This window comes from Panthera leo, chromosome A2 (genome assembly GCF_018350215.1).
Source record: "Panthera leo isolate Ple1 chromosome A2, P.leo_Ple1_pat1.1, whole genome shotgun sequence".
Lineage (NCBI taxonomy): Eukaryota > Metazoa > Chordata > Mammalia > Carnivora > Felidae > Panthera > Panthera leo.
The window spans coordinates 112,171,390-112,186,602 of NC_056680.1; positions in this window are offsets into that span (position 1 = coordinate 112,171,390).

The window sequence follows — 15,213 nt, forward strand, 5'->3', positions numbered from 1 at the left end:
CTACATGCAGAGTTGTCAGATTGGCAGTCAGACACCTGAAAGAGAGGTCAGGTAGAGATTAGGAGCCATTGACACATAGCTGGATAAACTCATGGTGGGACCATGTATAGTGAGAAAAAAGAGGGAATCTCAAAGCACAGCCTTGAGACGTAAGAGTGAAATGGAGGCTCCCAAGAGCTAGATGTGGGGGTACAAGGGGAAGTGATTATGGAAGCTTTCCTCAGAACGGCCTGTGGTGTGGCCTGAAGGGTGAATGGGGATAAGTCAGGCAAATGGGTAGAGGGTAATAATGAAAGTGTTCCAGGCACAGAGAATAACATGTGCAACAGCACAAAAACATTCAAGGAATTGAGTGTAAGATGTTCATAAGTGATAGAGCAAGGGGTAAGGGTGAGGAATGTATGGGTGGGAAGGGGGTGAGGGTGGCTCTTGAAGTTGAAGATAGAGATGGAGAGATAAACAAGATTCAGATTTTGGTGGGAGTAGTAAGGAATTTGAGCATCATCTAAGAGTAATGGATTTTTTTTTTTAAGATTTTATTTTTGAGTAATCTCTACACCCAACCTGAGGCTTGAACTCACAATACTGAAATCATGGGTCATATGCTCTAACAACTGAGCCAGTCAGGTGCCTTGGGAGACATTAAAGTGTTTAAGCAAGGGTGTAACTTAATACAAAGAAACTAAGTAAGATAGTGATAAAGAGCATGGGGTCTGGAGCCAGCCTGCTTGGTTTTAAATTTCAGATCCACTACTTTGTAGCTACAGGACTTTGAGAAATTACACAGACACTTTGTGCCTCTGTTTTTTATTTCTAAAATGGGAATAATAATAGAACCTATTGTATAGGATTCCTGTGGGGTTTCAATGGATGTTAAGTGCTTTGAGTGCCCAATAAATTTAACTACTTTTATCAGATTTGAATAACTAGGTGGCAAAGTAAGGCAATAGTTACACCATTCAAATGGAAGATAGTAGTGGCCTAAAAGGGGATGGTGGAAATGGGGACTGGAGAAAGTGAATGGTTCAAAAAAATACTGAGAAATTTACATTGGTAGTCCTTTGTGGTTGATTGGGTAAGTTTGGTTGAGAAAGAAGTCAAGAGTGACATCCATATTGATGATTGGGGCATCTGGCAAGGCTATCATGTTGTTCTCACAGAAAGGAAACTGGAGGAGTAGATTTAGAGGAATAGAAGATGAATTCAATAGTGACATGTTGAATTTGAGGTACCTGCAAATCATGGGAGTGGAAAGATCCAGAGGTATCCAGATACCTTCAGGAGACAGCTCTGGGCTAGAGTTCCTCTCAGGTATCATTTGAAAATAGACTTCGTATTATGGATGAAAACTGAATTCAGGGCAGTACATAAGACTATAAAGTAAGAATGTGAGAAAAAAAGAGAATCACAGTCCAAACCCACTAGATCTCAGGACACGTTATGTGGTGGTAGATGTGGGGGATGGGCAGCAGGTTGCAAAATATAAGGCAAGTCTACCCTTGCTTCTTACCAGGTCATTTTTACTTGACAGAACTTAAGATGCTTTTGTTCCATAATTCTGTGACTATTTTCTTGATACCTAATTTGTGCTAGGCACGCCCTTCCTTCATGAATTTATATTATAGGAGGGATAGACAAAATAACTTGGTACTTTATGTAGTATATTAAAAGCTGTTATGTACTATGAAGAAAAACAAAGCAAGGAAAGTAGACGGGTAATGCCAAGGGCTCAAGGGCAGCTTACGATTTTAAATGAGGGCAGGAAAGTGCTGTCTGTGGCTTGAAGGAGGTAAGGGAGTCATAGAGCTGCCCATGGAGGCAATATTCCAGGCGGAAAAAAACAGATGCAAAGCCTCTACAATAGGAGTGTATGTAGAGTGTTTGAGGAACAGCCAGGAGGACGATGTGGGAGGGGAAAAATTATTTAGGGGAATAATAGTAAAAGAGGAGATCAGAGAAGTGATGAGAAGCTCGATTATGTGGGGCCACACTGACCATTGTAATGTCAGTTTATACTGTGTAAAAATTGAATGCCATTGACAAGGGGCCGGGGCTGGAGGTTTGTGCAGAGGACAGACATGATCTGACATACTTTTATTTATTTATATTTTTGTTTTTTAAAGTTTATTTATTTATTTTGAGAGAAAACAAGCAGGGGAGAGGCAGAGAGAAGGAGAAACAGAATCCTAAGCACCCTCTGCATGCTCAGCACAGAGCCTGACAAGGGGCTCGAATTCATGGAACTGTGAGATCATGACCTGAGTCACAGTCAAGAGTCGGATTCTTAACAACTGAGCCACCCAGGTGCCCCCTGACATACTGTTAAACAAGATTACTCCAGCTTCCATATGCAGACTAGAAATATTGGGAATGGATTGTGAGAGAAAGAGAAATCCTTGAACGGTTCCACTTCCGTTCATGACACACTCTCATCTTTGGTCCATGTAAAGTCACCTATTTACTTTGTTTATTTATGCTATTTCCTTTCTCATTCCCCTCTTTCCAATAGATATCTTTTGTAATATAATGTCCCTCAATATCTTCCTTCCTCCTTCCCCTTCATCTTTTCTTTCTTCTCCTAACATTATGCGCTTACTAAAAGGCAGCAGTTGGTGTTCAAAGTCTAAACTCTAAACATGGACAACAAGCCAACAGTTCACTGGAGTGACAGGCAAATGATAACACCAAAATGTACAATATGCTTCCATTTTGAAGTTTGTATGATGTGCTGTATGAACAGAGCTGACGGAGCCTTTAATTGTTGTAGAGAATAGAGTAACGGTGAGGGGTGCTTCACAGGGGAGATGATATATTATTGACATAAAAAATTCTCTCATAGTCTTTTATTTATTACATTGTTACACTGTTAATTTCACTGGACAGCCAAGATAAATTGTCTACATGCCATTCCTTGAACTGTATGTTTAAAAACTTAATACGTTGATGTGGTAAAAATTCAAATAGTAGAGAAGAAACACAGCAAAAGGTCTATCTCCTTTCCATCCTAATTTGACAGTTTCTCTTCCCAGAGGCAACTACTCTCGTGACTTCTTATTTACATAGGTACATAATATCCTCGCCTCAAACTTGTAATTATAGTGGTGTTTTCTGCTCCTTATTTCTTTGGAACTGTGATGGTTTATCTGGGTTTTAGCAGACAAAGCAAAGTTTGCTAGATAGAGAGGGGCAAGGCGGGCATTGCACACAGGGTGAACAGCACAGGCAAAGGCATGATGGTAACCGGGATGCTCCATTGTGGAAGACCTTAGAATGGAAAAGTGAATATTTCAGAGCATGGATGATTAGAGAAAAAGCAAGAAAGTTCTCTCTAATTAAATCCAAAGTGAGTATATAGACCAATAAAACAGAAAGTTGTATGAATAAGGAACTTATCCTTTGCTAATGATAGAATCTCAAATCGGTGGGAGAAAAGATGCATTATTTCAATAAGCAAAGCTGCAGAAATGGTAAAGCCATCCATAAAAGTTAAGCTTAATTCCTTCTTTTTATCCTACTGCAGGATTATCTCCAAAAGTTTCAGACTTAAGAAATGAAGCCATAATAGTAGAGAGGATGACATGAGAGAATCCCTTTATAACTTTGGAGTGACAAAGGTCTTCTGAATTATGACAAAAGTCTAAAGACTATAAGAAAACATTTAGTTACATTTATAGAAAAATAAATTTTAAACTTCTGAATGGAAACAAAACAAAAAGAATAAGCAAATCCAGAGAAAAACAACAAAACAGGAAAATGATTGCATGCCAATTAAATAGCTAATTGCCTTAATATGTAAAAAAGATTCCTACAAATGATTAAAAATCCAATAAAAAATAAGCAAAGGATTTGAACAGCATTTTATTTTTATTTATTTATTTATTTGTTTGTTTATTTATTTATTTATTTATCTTTGTATAATTTATTGTGAAATTGGTTTCCATACAACCCCCAGTGCTCATCCCAACAGGTGCCCTCCTCAATACCCATCACCCACCCTCCCCTCCCTCCCACCCCCCATCAACCCTCAGTTTGTTCTCAGTTTCTAAGAGTCTCTAGTGTTTTGGCTCCCTCCCTCTCTAACCTTTTTTTTTTTTTTCTTTTCTTTTCTTTCCTTCCCCTCCCCCATGGTCTTCTGTTAAGTTTCTCAGGATCCACATATGAGTGAAAACATATGGTATCTGTCTTTCTCTGCCTGACTCATTTCACTTAACATAATACCCTCCAGTTCCATCTACATTGCTGCAAATGGCAGGATTTCATTCTTTCTCATTGCCAAGTAGTATTCCATTGTATATATAAACCACATCTCTTTATCCATTCATCAGTTGATGGACATTTAGGCTCTTTCCGTAATTTGGCTGTTGTTGAAAGTACTGCTATAAACACTGGGGTACAAGTGCCCCTATGCATCAGCACTCCTATATCCCTTGCGTAAATTCCTAGCAGTGTTATTGCTGGGTCATAGGATAGATCTATTTTTAATATTTTGAGGAACCTACACACTGTTTTCCATAGAGGCTGCACAAGTTTGCATTCCCACCAACAGTACAAGAAGTTTCCCATTTCTCCACATCCTTTCCAGCATCTATAGTCTCCTGATTTGTTCATTTTAACTACTCTGACTGGCGTGAGGTGGTATCTCAGTGTGGTTTTGATTTGTATTTCCCTGATGAGGAGCGATGTTGAGCATCTTTTCATGTGCCTGTTGGTCATCTGGATGTCTTCTTTTTTTTTTGTTTTTTAAATGTTTGTTTGCTTTGGATGTCTTCTTTAGAAAAGTGTCTATTCATGTCTTCTGCCCATTTCTTCACTGGATTATTTGTTTTTCGGGTGTGGAGTTTGGTGAGTTCTTTATAGATTTTGGATACTAGCCCTTTATCCAATATGTCATTTGCAAGTATCTCTTCCCATTCCGTCGTTTGCCTTTTAGTTTTGTTGATTGTTTCCTTTGCAGTGCAGAAGCTTTTTATTTTGATGAGGTCCCAATAGTTCACTTTTGCTTTTAATTCCCTTGCCTTTGGAGATGTATCCAGCAAGAAATTGCTGCGGCTGATTTCAAAGAGGTTGTTGCCTGCTTTCTCCTCTAGGGTTTTGATGGTTTCCTGTCTTACATTCAGGTCCTTCATCCATTTTGAGTTTATTTTTGTGAATGGTGTAAGAAAGTGGTCTAGTTTCATTCTTCTGCATGTTGCTGTCTACCTCTCCCAGCACCATTTGCTAAAGAGAATGTCTTTTTTCCATTGGATATTCTTTCCTGCTTCGTCAAAGATTAGTTGGCGATACATTTGTGGGTAGAGGGGATGGGGAGACAAATTAATCTTGTAAAGGAAAGTAAAGTGATAACAGCAAGTAATGGGCCTGCAGATGAAATAAACAAACATAAAATATCATTTGTGCTGCAAGCGGACCCAGAAAATCCTGTTCTAAGAAGTGAAGGTCAAAAGTTTCACGGCTCTACTGGCTTCTCATTGCAAGACTTTTATGTAAAATGGTGGCAAACCATTTTTTTAAAATCATCATCTCTTATTGTCTATAAACCATAAAGTAAAGAGTTTTCCCCCCAGGGTCTTTATTTTTATTTCATTTTTATTTCATTTTCATTCCAGTGTTGTTAACATACAGTGTCATAGAGCCTCAGAGTCTTTAGGTCTTTAATATATTATGTATACTCTACTGTAGGTGTCTTAACAACAACAACAAAAAAAAACTCTTCTAGAATATTCCTCAATATGTTCTTTTCTCTTTTTTTTTTTCAATATATGAAATTTATTGTCAAATTGGTTTCCATACAACAGCCAGTGCTCATCCCAAAAGGTGCCCTCCTCAATACCCATCACCCACCCTCCCCTCCCTCCCACCCCCCATCAACCCTCAGTTTGTTCTCAGTTTTTAAGAGTCTCTTATGCTTTGGTTCTCTCCCACTCTAACCTCTTTTTTTTTTTTTCCCTTCCCCTCCCCCATGGGTTTATGTTAAGGATCCACATAAGAGTGAAAACATATGGTATCTGTCAATATGTTCTTTTCAAGGCAGAGTTCTTCCCCGAAATTTCTGTTTAATCAGTTTATTCTTCATATGTATTTTTCTCTATGGTGGGCTAGGAAGTGTTTGATATTTTACTCCAGAAATAGGAGAACACCACATGAGCATAAACTCTTTCCCCCTGACAGTTAGTGCAAAAATATGTTCTCTATCCCAGGACCCACATCACAAAGGTTTACATTAAAGATATTCCAAACCTTAATGTGTGACTTAACAGTAAAATTGATTCCCTAATGATACTGACCAATTCTAAACAGTTGTAATGTCGAGCATTCTGCTTATTTTGGGCTTAAGTCTCAGAAAAAGCAAGCAAACAAAAACCAAGATGCACTCACCATAGAAGAACAGGAATTCTCACGTGTGATTCAAGAAAACATGTAGCATTCTATACTTTTGTTCAAGACTAAATAACTTCCAAATTCTTTCTTGGGAAAGAATCCAGGGTATTTAGGAGTGATCACTTTTAGAGTTTTAAGGCAGAATTCACTTCTGCTCCTTTCCTCAAAGATCATGCTTTAAAGTAACAGGGAAATTATAAAGAAAGAAACAAAAGACACTCCCTCCCTTGGAAATGTAGAAAATCAGCTAAATACACTACTAATGAAAATTCTTGTTTTATACTCATATTCTGATTTAAAATTTAATCCTTCTAAAGTTTGTACCATTCCCCTTGTGATTGTTGTTGTTTATAGGCTTAAAAGGAAAATTGATTCTGATAACTTCAGACTGATCCTCTATAAACCCTCTCCCTATGGGAAACTGTAAGAAGGGTGATGGACTTTCATTGTCTCTGATGACATTATAAAATTGCCCTTTTTTTTTAATCAACAGAGAAACACATATAACTAGGACCTCCTCCCAGTTGGTGTCTTAGGATCCATCTTTTGTGTTTCCTAAGCTTAAGGGTAGCTACCTGACTCTCTAAAGTAAGTGATGTAGTGGATACTGTATATAATTATTGAGCCCCAGAAATCTTTCATACTTTCAGAGATTTAAAAAAAATGAAACCATTAGAGTCCATGTCAAGAGCTGTCTGGTAAGTAGCTGTTTCTGTTTAGCATGTTTTCTTTTGCCCACAGTCTTCATCCATGGCCCTGATACTTTTTAACCCCATCCCAAGACCTATGCTGATGACAAGCCTTCTAAGAGTTCATGACAGTATTTATGGGCACAGCGTTCTAAAATTTCTGAGTCAAAGAACAATGCCAGCGAAGGAGTGATACAAGAAGGACCCAGATTTCCAAAGTACTAATTACCGTCATGCCATTAATTCAAGGAAATTTATAATTTACTGTAAGCCTACAATAAACCAAGCATCTAATCTCAGAATAACCCTGTTAAGTTGGTACTCTTTTTCCATTTTACATATGAGTGAAACAACGTTCAGGGAGACTAGATAAATTCTCCAAAACAACAACAGCAAAACACACAAAAAATTCAAATAGTAAACATCAGAGTTAGGATTTGAGGTGGCATTTACCAGAGTACAAACTCCTGCTCTTTCTACTCTTACCATAGCTGTGATCTAAAGCCTAAGGCTTTTTTGATTCTAAAGGAATCTTTATGGTCCTTGGTCCTATATAATAATTATATAACTATGTACAGTAACCACTAAATCATTTAATTTAGAGAGCTCAGGTCATGGAAGTTACTTTCAAAAGTACTTTCAGAAAAGATGAAATCATATTAGATATACTTTAGGGTCAATATACTTTATCTCATCCTATTAAAATAATATTAGGAATAGAAGATTGAATAGAAACCATAGTATTACATTAGATGGAATATCATACTTCTCAATGATTATGTGTAAATGTAAGTTCACCCATCCATCCACCTATCCATCCATCCATCCATCCATTTAATTGGGAACTATTGTAGATCGATTGCTACTCTGGGCACTGGTCAGAGCTTTGTCTTGCTCTCAAAGACTATATTCTAGATTAGCACTGTCTAATAGAACTTTCTATGAGATGAAAATGTTCTCTATCACTGCTACTGAGACCAAATGAGGAAGGGAATTTGCAATTTCATTTAATTTTAATTAATTTAAATAGCCCTATGTGGCTAGTGGTTACTGTAATGGACCTCACAGTTCTAGAGGGTTTGAGGATGTGGGGAAACAGAAGATAAACAAATAAGAAAATTAATTTTTTATTTTAATGGGTGCTATGGAAAAGTAAGCAGGGTGATGTGGTGGTTGAATGAATGGCAATATTTTTAAAAAATTTTTAATGTTTATTTCTGAGAGAGAGAGAGAGAGACGGAGAGCGTGAGCAGAGGAGGGGCAGAGAGAGAGGGAGACAGAATCTGAAGCAGGCTCCAGGCTCTGAGCTGTCAGCACAGAGCCTGACGCGGGGCTTGAACCCATGAACCGTGAGATCATGACCTCGTGAGATCATGACCTGAGCCGAAGTTGGGCACTTAACTGACTGAGCCACCCAGGTGTCCCTGGATGAGTGGCAATATTAATTAGGATTCTCATGGAAATTTTCATTGGATAGGTTCCATTTAAATTGATTCCTGAGTGAAGATAAGGAGTCAGAGATGCCAAGCAGAGGAAGGACATTCTAGACTGAAAGAAGCAAGTAAACCTAAGGAGAGAAAGACTTTGGTGTATTCAAGTATCAGAAAGTAAATCAGTGTTGGTTAGATGATGGTGAGCAAGGAGTAGTGACACGCAATGTTGTTGGGTGGTAGGAGAGACCAGGTAATGTGAAGTTTTGTACGTTGTGATAAAGGGTATAGATTTTATTCTAAGAGAAATCTAAATCTATAGATAATCTTTTAAAAATTTAATTATCCTCTAAAATACTTATGTGCAAAATTAAATTATTTCCAGATGAAGTCGGTGATAACCCGGAGCTTTCTCATTTTTCAAAAGCTTTATCTACAATGTAGTTCAAAATGTGCCCCCTGTTAAATAACTGCTGGTGGTTGTGAAATTGTCTTAAAGATTCAAAGATTCATGTCCTCAAGGTACCGGGATTGAAGACAGCAAAAAACCTACTTACATAGGATATCCACAGGGAGAGTGATAGAATCAAGGCATTTTATTTTTAACCTTTTATGAAGTTAATTTTTAATACTTCTCAGGGCTAATTTGATTTGGAACACAGATATGAAAACTCTCTCCTCTAGGTGTGGTATCATTTGTCATCATCTGGAAATGTGATTCTTTAAAACAGTTGGTCTGTAGCCAGTTTCCATTGGATAAGTCATCACATCAGAAAAAAAAACACACACAAAAAAAACCAAAAAAACACATATCCTAAAAATAGGATACTCAAGTCCTAGCAGAGAATACTAGGCTCCTTTATAAGTACTGAAAATAGTTCTTTAATTCAGACTGGATTTTAAAGATACTATCCTTGAATTTGCCAGATGATCTGAGCTCCAGGTGCTATTAATTCAACACAGTACCTTTTAGGAGTCACAAATCTACTTGGGCCAGCACATGAAAATGAGGGTCAGTAGTAACCTAGTCACCATAGAGACTACATTACCTTTCATTGCTCTCTTGCCAGATAAAGCATAATTGATGATACTGTTAACATTATTGGTTGAAAATAATGTACACAAGTTTTGAATCATAATGTGGTGGGGGAAACTGCTAAAAATGTTACAAAAATGAGCAAATTGCTAAATTATGCATAAAGTACAGGTTACTAAAGCCCTACAACTTGTCTTTATTGTAGAATTTGAAGTCACCAGCTTATATTTAACATCTACTTCAAATACACACTTCTAAGACCATCTATAGATGATGTGAACTTTTCAATATTCTTAGAGTATTGAAGGTTTTGCTTTACCATTTATTTATTTAAAGTTTACTTATTTGTTTCGAGACAGAGAGAAAGCACGAGTGGGTGAGGGGCAGAAAGAGAAAGGGAGAAAAATCCTATTCAGGCTCCGCCCTGACAGTGTGGAGCCCCACACAGGGCTCGATCCCATGAACCATGAGATTGTGACCTGAGCCTAAATGAAGACTCAGACGCTTAAATGACTGAGCCACCCAGGCACCCCTGCTTTACCATTTAAAAAATACAAACAACAAATTATAAACCTAAACTGTCAAAAGAAAGAAAATAAAGTTGCAAGTTTCTATTTAGGAGTCCTTTCTTATAAGAGGTCAGTGCAGAAGGTGCAAAGAGGATGCGAAAGAGAAAAATCCCATTTCTTTGTTAACCAAATTAGTTTGTGCTTATGAAGATGTCAAACCTTCATTTTATCCAATAAAACATTGCTGGTGTGGTAATGATGTTCCCCCTAGTGTATCTCCATAAAACTAAAACGATGAAAAAAAAAAACAGCTTTGTAAACAAACGGACCTATGATTGTTTTAAACCTTTAAACCAAAAGCAAGGCACAGGCGTGATTTTGTCCTAAATTTAAAATAAATCTAAAGAATACATTGATGTTCTTTGTTTCAAATACATTTTGGAACCCAGCAGAACACATTCAACCTAGTTAAATTATCTGAATGGATTTGGGGGGAAGAGAAAGGACTCTGTTCAATTTAATATACCTTCAGAAATATTTTACTTCTGATGATGACAGCAGCTCTTGCTGACAACTATTAATACATTATAAACACCCCATCAGAGTTATATAAAAACATGTCAGTTTTAAAGAGAACATCTTTGACAGCAAATTTTCTGATTGTGAAACAGCTGTGCCTTCAGTACAATGCATTAAGTAGTTTATTCCTTTTAGATAGTTAAATTGTGCATGAAATGTTGCTGGCGCAAGGGCTCCAAATCTGGCCTGATTAGCGAACATCTGTTACATTGGAAAAATTCATGTCTACCCTAATTAGCTGTCAGGCTGATGTACATCAGGCCTGATGGTGAGGGATCCTGTGCTGTTTAAGTCAGACCAGGTTCCTCTCCTCTCCCGTCACCTGCCCTTTCAAATCTCTTCCTCTCGTGTGGTGCTGTAATTAGAGATGGTTGGACATACAATAGAGCAGGCTACGGTCAGTTATAGCCCCATCTGTGCCATATTTTTATTCCCACCAAACTTGGGAGCTGAGAGAGAAAGTCGTTCAACAGCAGTGAGGCTGTTAGACCTGTTAGCTCTATGACATTTGATGATCCGGGTCCCAAGTTCCTCATCAAAAAGACTCTTAGCATCCATCTGTGGCAACTGAAGTGTAATCTATAGGTTCTGAAGAGTTGATCTTTGTTTTGTTTGTTTTAAGTTGGGGTAGCTCTCTGCTGATCTGGAAACATGCCAGTGTAGTGTAGAAGGGATGTGATACTGCAGGACTGGGTATTAAAAAGGAGTCAAAGAAAAAAGAACTGAGTGTTTTGAAAGTGGAATTCTCATAACTGAATATCCTGTGGTTATAGACGGTGACAGGAGACATTTGAAACCAAAAGCTCTGATTTTATTGGGTTTATTAGCCCAGTGTACACAGGGTTTTCCAATGTCAATAAAAACTTACATTGACCTGTGGATGGGCACAAATCATAACTTCCTGTTCAAACTAGCAATAAACTAGAAAGTGCAGTTTGTTTCTGAGCTGGTGAAATTCTCATTTGCTCTGTCACGGCCTTTTATATAAGAGCTGGATTGCCTGGGGCCAAGTTCAGATTCAACCTGAAAGATTAAGAATATATATGATTACAACATCAGATTTTATTAGAGTGTGATTTGACCCAGGAAGAATGAAAAATCAGCCTTTTTCTGACTTGGTATCATCCTTTCAAGATAATTCAAGTACAGGATTATTATTCCCAAGCATACGTGAAGTATAATTACAATGTACACTGAAATTCTGTAATTGAGGACATGCTTTATGAAATGCTTGATGTGTAAGTTATAAATGGGAAAACTCATTTACCTGGAGCATTCAGGATTTTTCAGGTGAACTCAAACAAGATCACACGTAGAATTCTGAATGCTCTTGCTATGGCATTCTAGCTAAAGTAGACTTGAATTTTCTGGCCTAAGTGGGGTCCCTCCCTCCCTCTCTTCCTCCCTCCCTTCCTTCTTTCCTTCTTCCTTCCTTCCTTCCTTCCTTCCTTCCTTCCTTCCTCCCTCCCTTCCCTTCCCTTCCCTTCCCTTCCCTTCCCTTCCCTTCCCTTCCCTTCCCTTCCCTTCCTTTCCTTCCTTCCTTCCTTTCCTTCCTTCCTTCCTTCCTTCCTTCCTTCCTTCCTTCCTTCCTTCCTACACCCTTTCTTTTACCTTAGAATAGTTTCCCTATCCATCCAAAGCTTGCCTAGTAAAGCATTTAAGTATGATCTCAAGCACCAACTTTTCTATAGAACTGTCAATGTAGTTTAAAAGTAAGGGCAAAATTTAGTGAGATGACTACACTCTATACGATGGCTTTACTTGCATCACCTCCCTCTTCTCAACAGCTGGTATTTTGCATTTCTTTTATGGTCCCTGCCATTTCTATCTTCTATTTAAATATTTATATACCATAAAATATCTCTTACTTCTTCTTCTAGACTGTAAGCTCCTTGGAGACAGAGGCAATAACTTATTTCTGTATTCCTTAAGGGATAGTTCATAATAAGAGCTCAGGAAATGTTTGTTGAGTGCATATTATTTGGCTCAGATCAGAGGTATTCAAAGTAGTGAAAGTGTCCACTAGATCTCACAGGCTCCATGAAGCAGTTGAGGATCCACTGGTATCTCCAGCCGCCTCGAGGCAGCCACCACAGGCCAGGTGGGAGTCCAGAGTGGCTGGTTTCAGAGATTTAAGGTGTCTTTTTTTTTTTTTAATGTTTAATTACTTTTGAGAGAGAGAGAGAGAGAGAGAGAGAGAGAGAGAGAGAGAGAGAGAGACACCACGCACATGAGCCGAGGAGGGGCAGAGAGAGAGTGAGACAGAGGACCCAAAGCGGCCTCTGTGCTAACAGAGGTCCCAATGTGGGGATCGAACTCAAAAACCTTGAGATCATGACCTGGGCCGATGCTGGATGCTTATCTGACTGAGTCACCCAGGCTCCCTGATTTAAGATGTCTTATAGGTACGGGCTGGTGTCGGAAACATCTACCAGTATTCCACTACAGCTAAGGATGGCCAGACTTCTCTGAACAGAGATCATCAGAGTTCCCAATGTGCTCAGAATTGCCTGATTGCCCCAAAGCAGGGATACTCGGTGCACACCTCGGGTCCTGCTTATCTAGGCCTGTTCCCAGCTTGTTCGGAACGGCTCAGAGATGCATGGAGGGCACTGGGCTTTGTGTTTCACTTCTTCCCCTCTCCCCAGGATGTTTCCAGTGAGATTCTACAGAGTCTTCTGCACTGGGTTCTCCGTTTATCAAGAACCAAGAGGGTAGGAAATACTGGAAGAACACAAACTTTCTGCTTGATTTTGTGGATTTTAGGGAAATTAAACAATTTACATTTTTCAAACGTATGCCAAGCTTTTGGAATTTTGTTTGTTCTATCTCGGAAATTACTTTGTAGCAATTCACCAAAAGACACGGAATTGAAATGTGATTTTGCTCTGACTTGAAAAATACCTTTTGAGAAAGTTTTTTTTTTCTTTTTGAAAAAGAAATAGTACAATGTTACTTGAGTTTTATTGCACATTTAAACATTTTTAATATAGGTTACCTCATTTGAATGTAGCAGCTATTTCCATTTTTATCCCTGGATACACTGTCTGCATTTGAACTGCACAGAAAAAAAAAAAAAACAACACTAAAATAGAAGCTCTTAAATGCTTACCAGGTAGATTCCCAACCCGTAGCAGCATCATTCACAACAAAAACAACAACCACGACCATAATGGCAGAAGATCTTTATTTAAATATCTAGTATAGGCCATATCTCATGCAACACTCTTACTGCTCACAGACTCTGTAAGATTTATTTTCTCCATTTTACAGATGACAAAATTTGGGCTCAGAGAGATTACGAGATTTGCCGAAGGCTACCCAGCTAATAAATAGAAGAGTCAAAATTCAATCCGTATCTGGCCTTAAAGTGATTGTATAACTGCCATTTGAGGCGATCTTTTTTCATATTTTAAATACTTTTTTATTTAGAAGTACTTTTCATTTCATTGTCTTCTAAAATACTTTGAGGGCTAAAAATGTTTATTTGGATAAGAGGCAGTGTTCCCCAAAAGGGGCTGTGGTTTTTATTTATTTTGCTTGCTTAATGGTAGCAAGTCCCACTGAGTAGTTTTATAAGAATTTATATGATATATTGGGCAAGTCTAACCAATGTATATATTTACTTCAACCCAAACTAGCAAAGATTTTGAATCTCTTCTTTGACAAATTTTATCTTTCAGATTCAAGTCTCTGAGGACTAGATTGTATTAAATTCTGATCCTTCTCTGAGATAGACCATGGGGATTATAATAGTGATTTTGAAATAGTTTTGACAATTCTGATACTATCTGCTTTATGGTCATATGGTTGCTGTGTGTGATTTTTGACTAACTTGATAAATAAAATCCAAATGCCTTTTCTGCAGTTAATAAAGAGTGATACAACAAAAATATTTACTGTGCACTATGCCAGCAACTAAATTAACCAGTAATAATTGTTTTCATGGCACCAATCAACAGCTGAGAAAAAAAACCCACAGGTCATTATATTTATCAAAATTAACTATAGTTTCTCCTCACTCTCCTGTATACCACTCTCTTGATCGTGCTGCATTACACACACACACACACACACACACACACACACACACACACACACACTTATACACACGTACACGGAGGGGGGCGGTACAGGGAGGAAAGCTAATTCTTCTCACTGTTTGTTTCTCTGGAAGCAATCTTACAAACTTTTAAGTATTTTGTATTGGTGAGATAGCAAATGTCTTACTGCTGTCCCCAGCCTGTAATTTACTCTTGAGACTACTGATGTCATCCTTCCATAGAATCATCCCTGTCATGTTGTAGATGGCAACAGAAGGTCACTCCCTTCCTGTGGTGACTTACTCTCTGAATCTGTCAGAGAATAGGTATCAAATGCACACATACTTTCAGAAAATGTTTGCAAACAGCCCACCTAAAGCTGGGGAAGAAACCATTACCTAATTCTGCCAGCTTCCCTTCATAGAAAATGTAAACCCTTCTCAGAGGATAGTGCAGCTCTCATAGAGGCTAAGCCCTCAACTTTCAGCCAAGCAATGAACAACTTCCTGAAGAGCTGGCATTGCCAACATTGAGCCCCAGCCCTCTGGA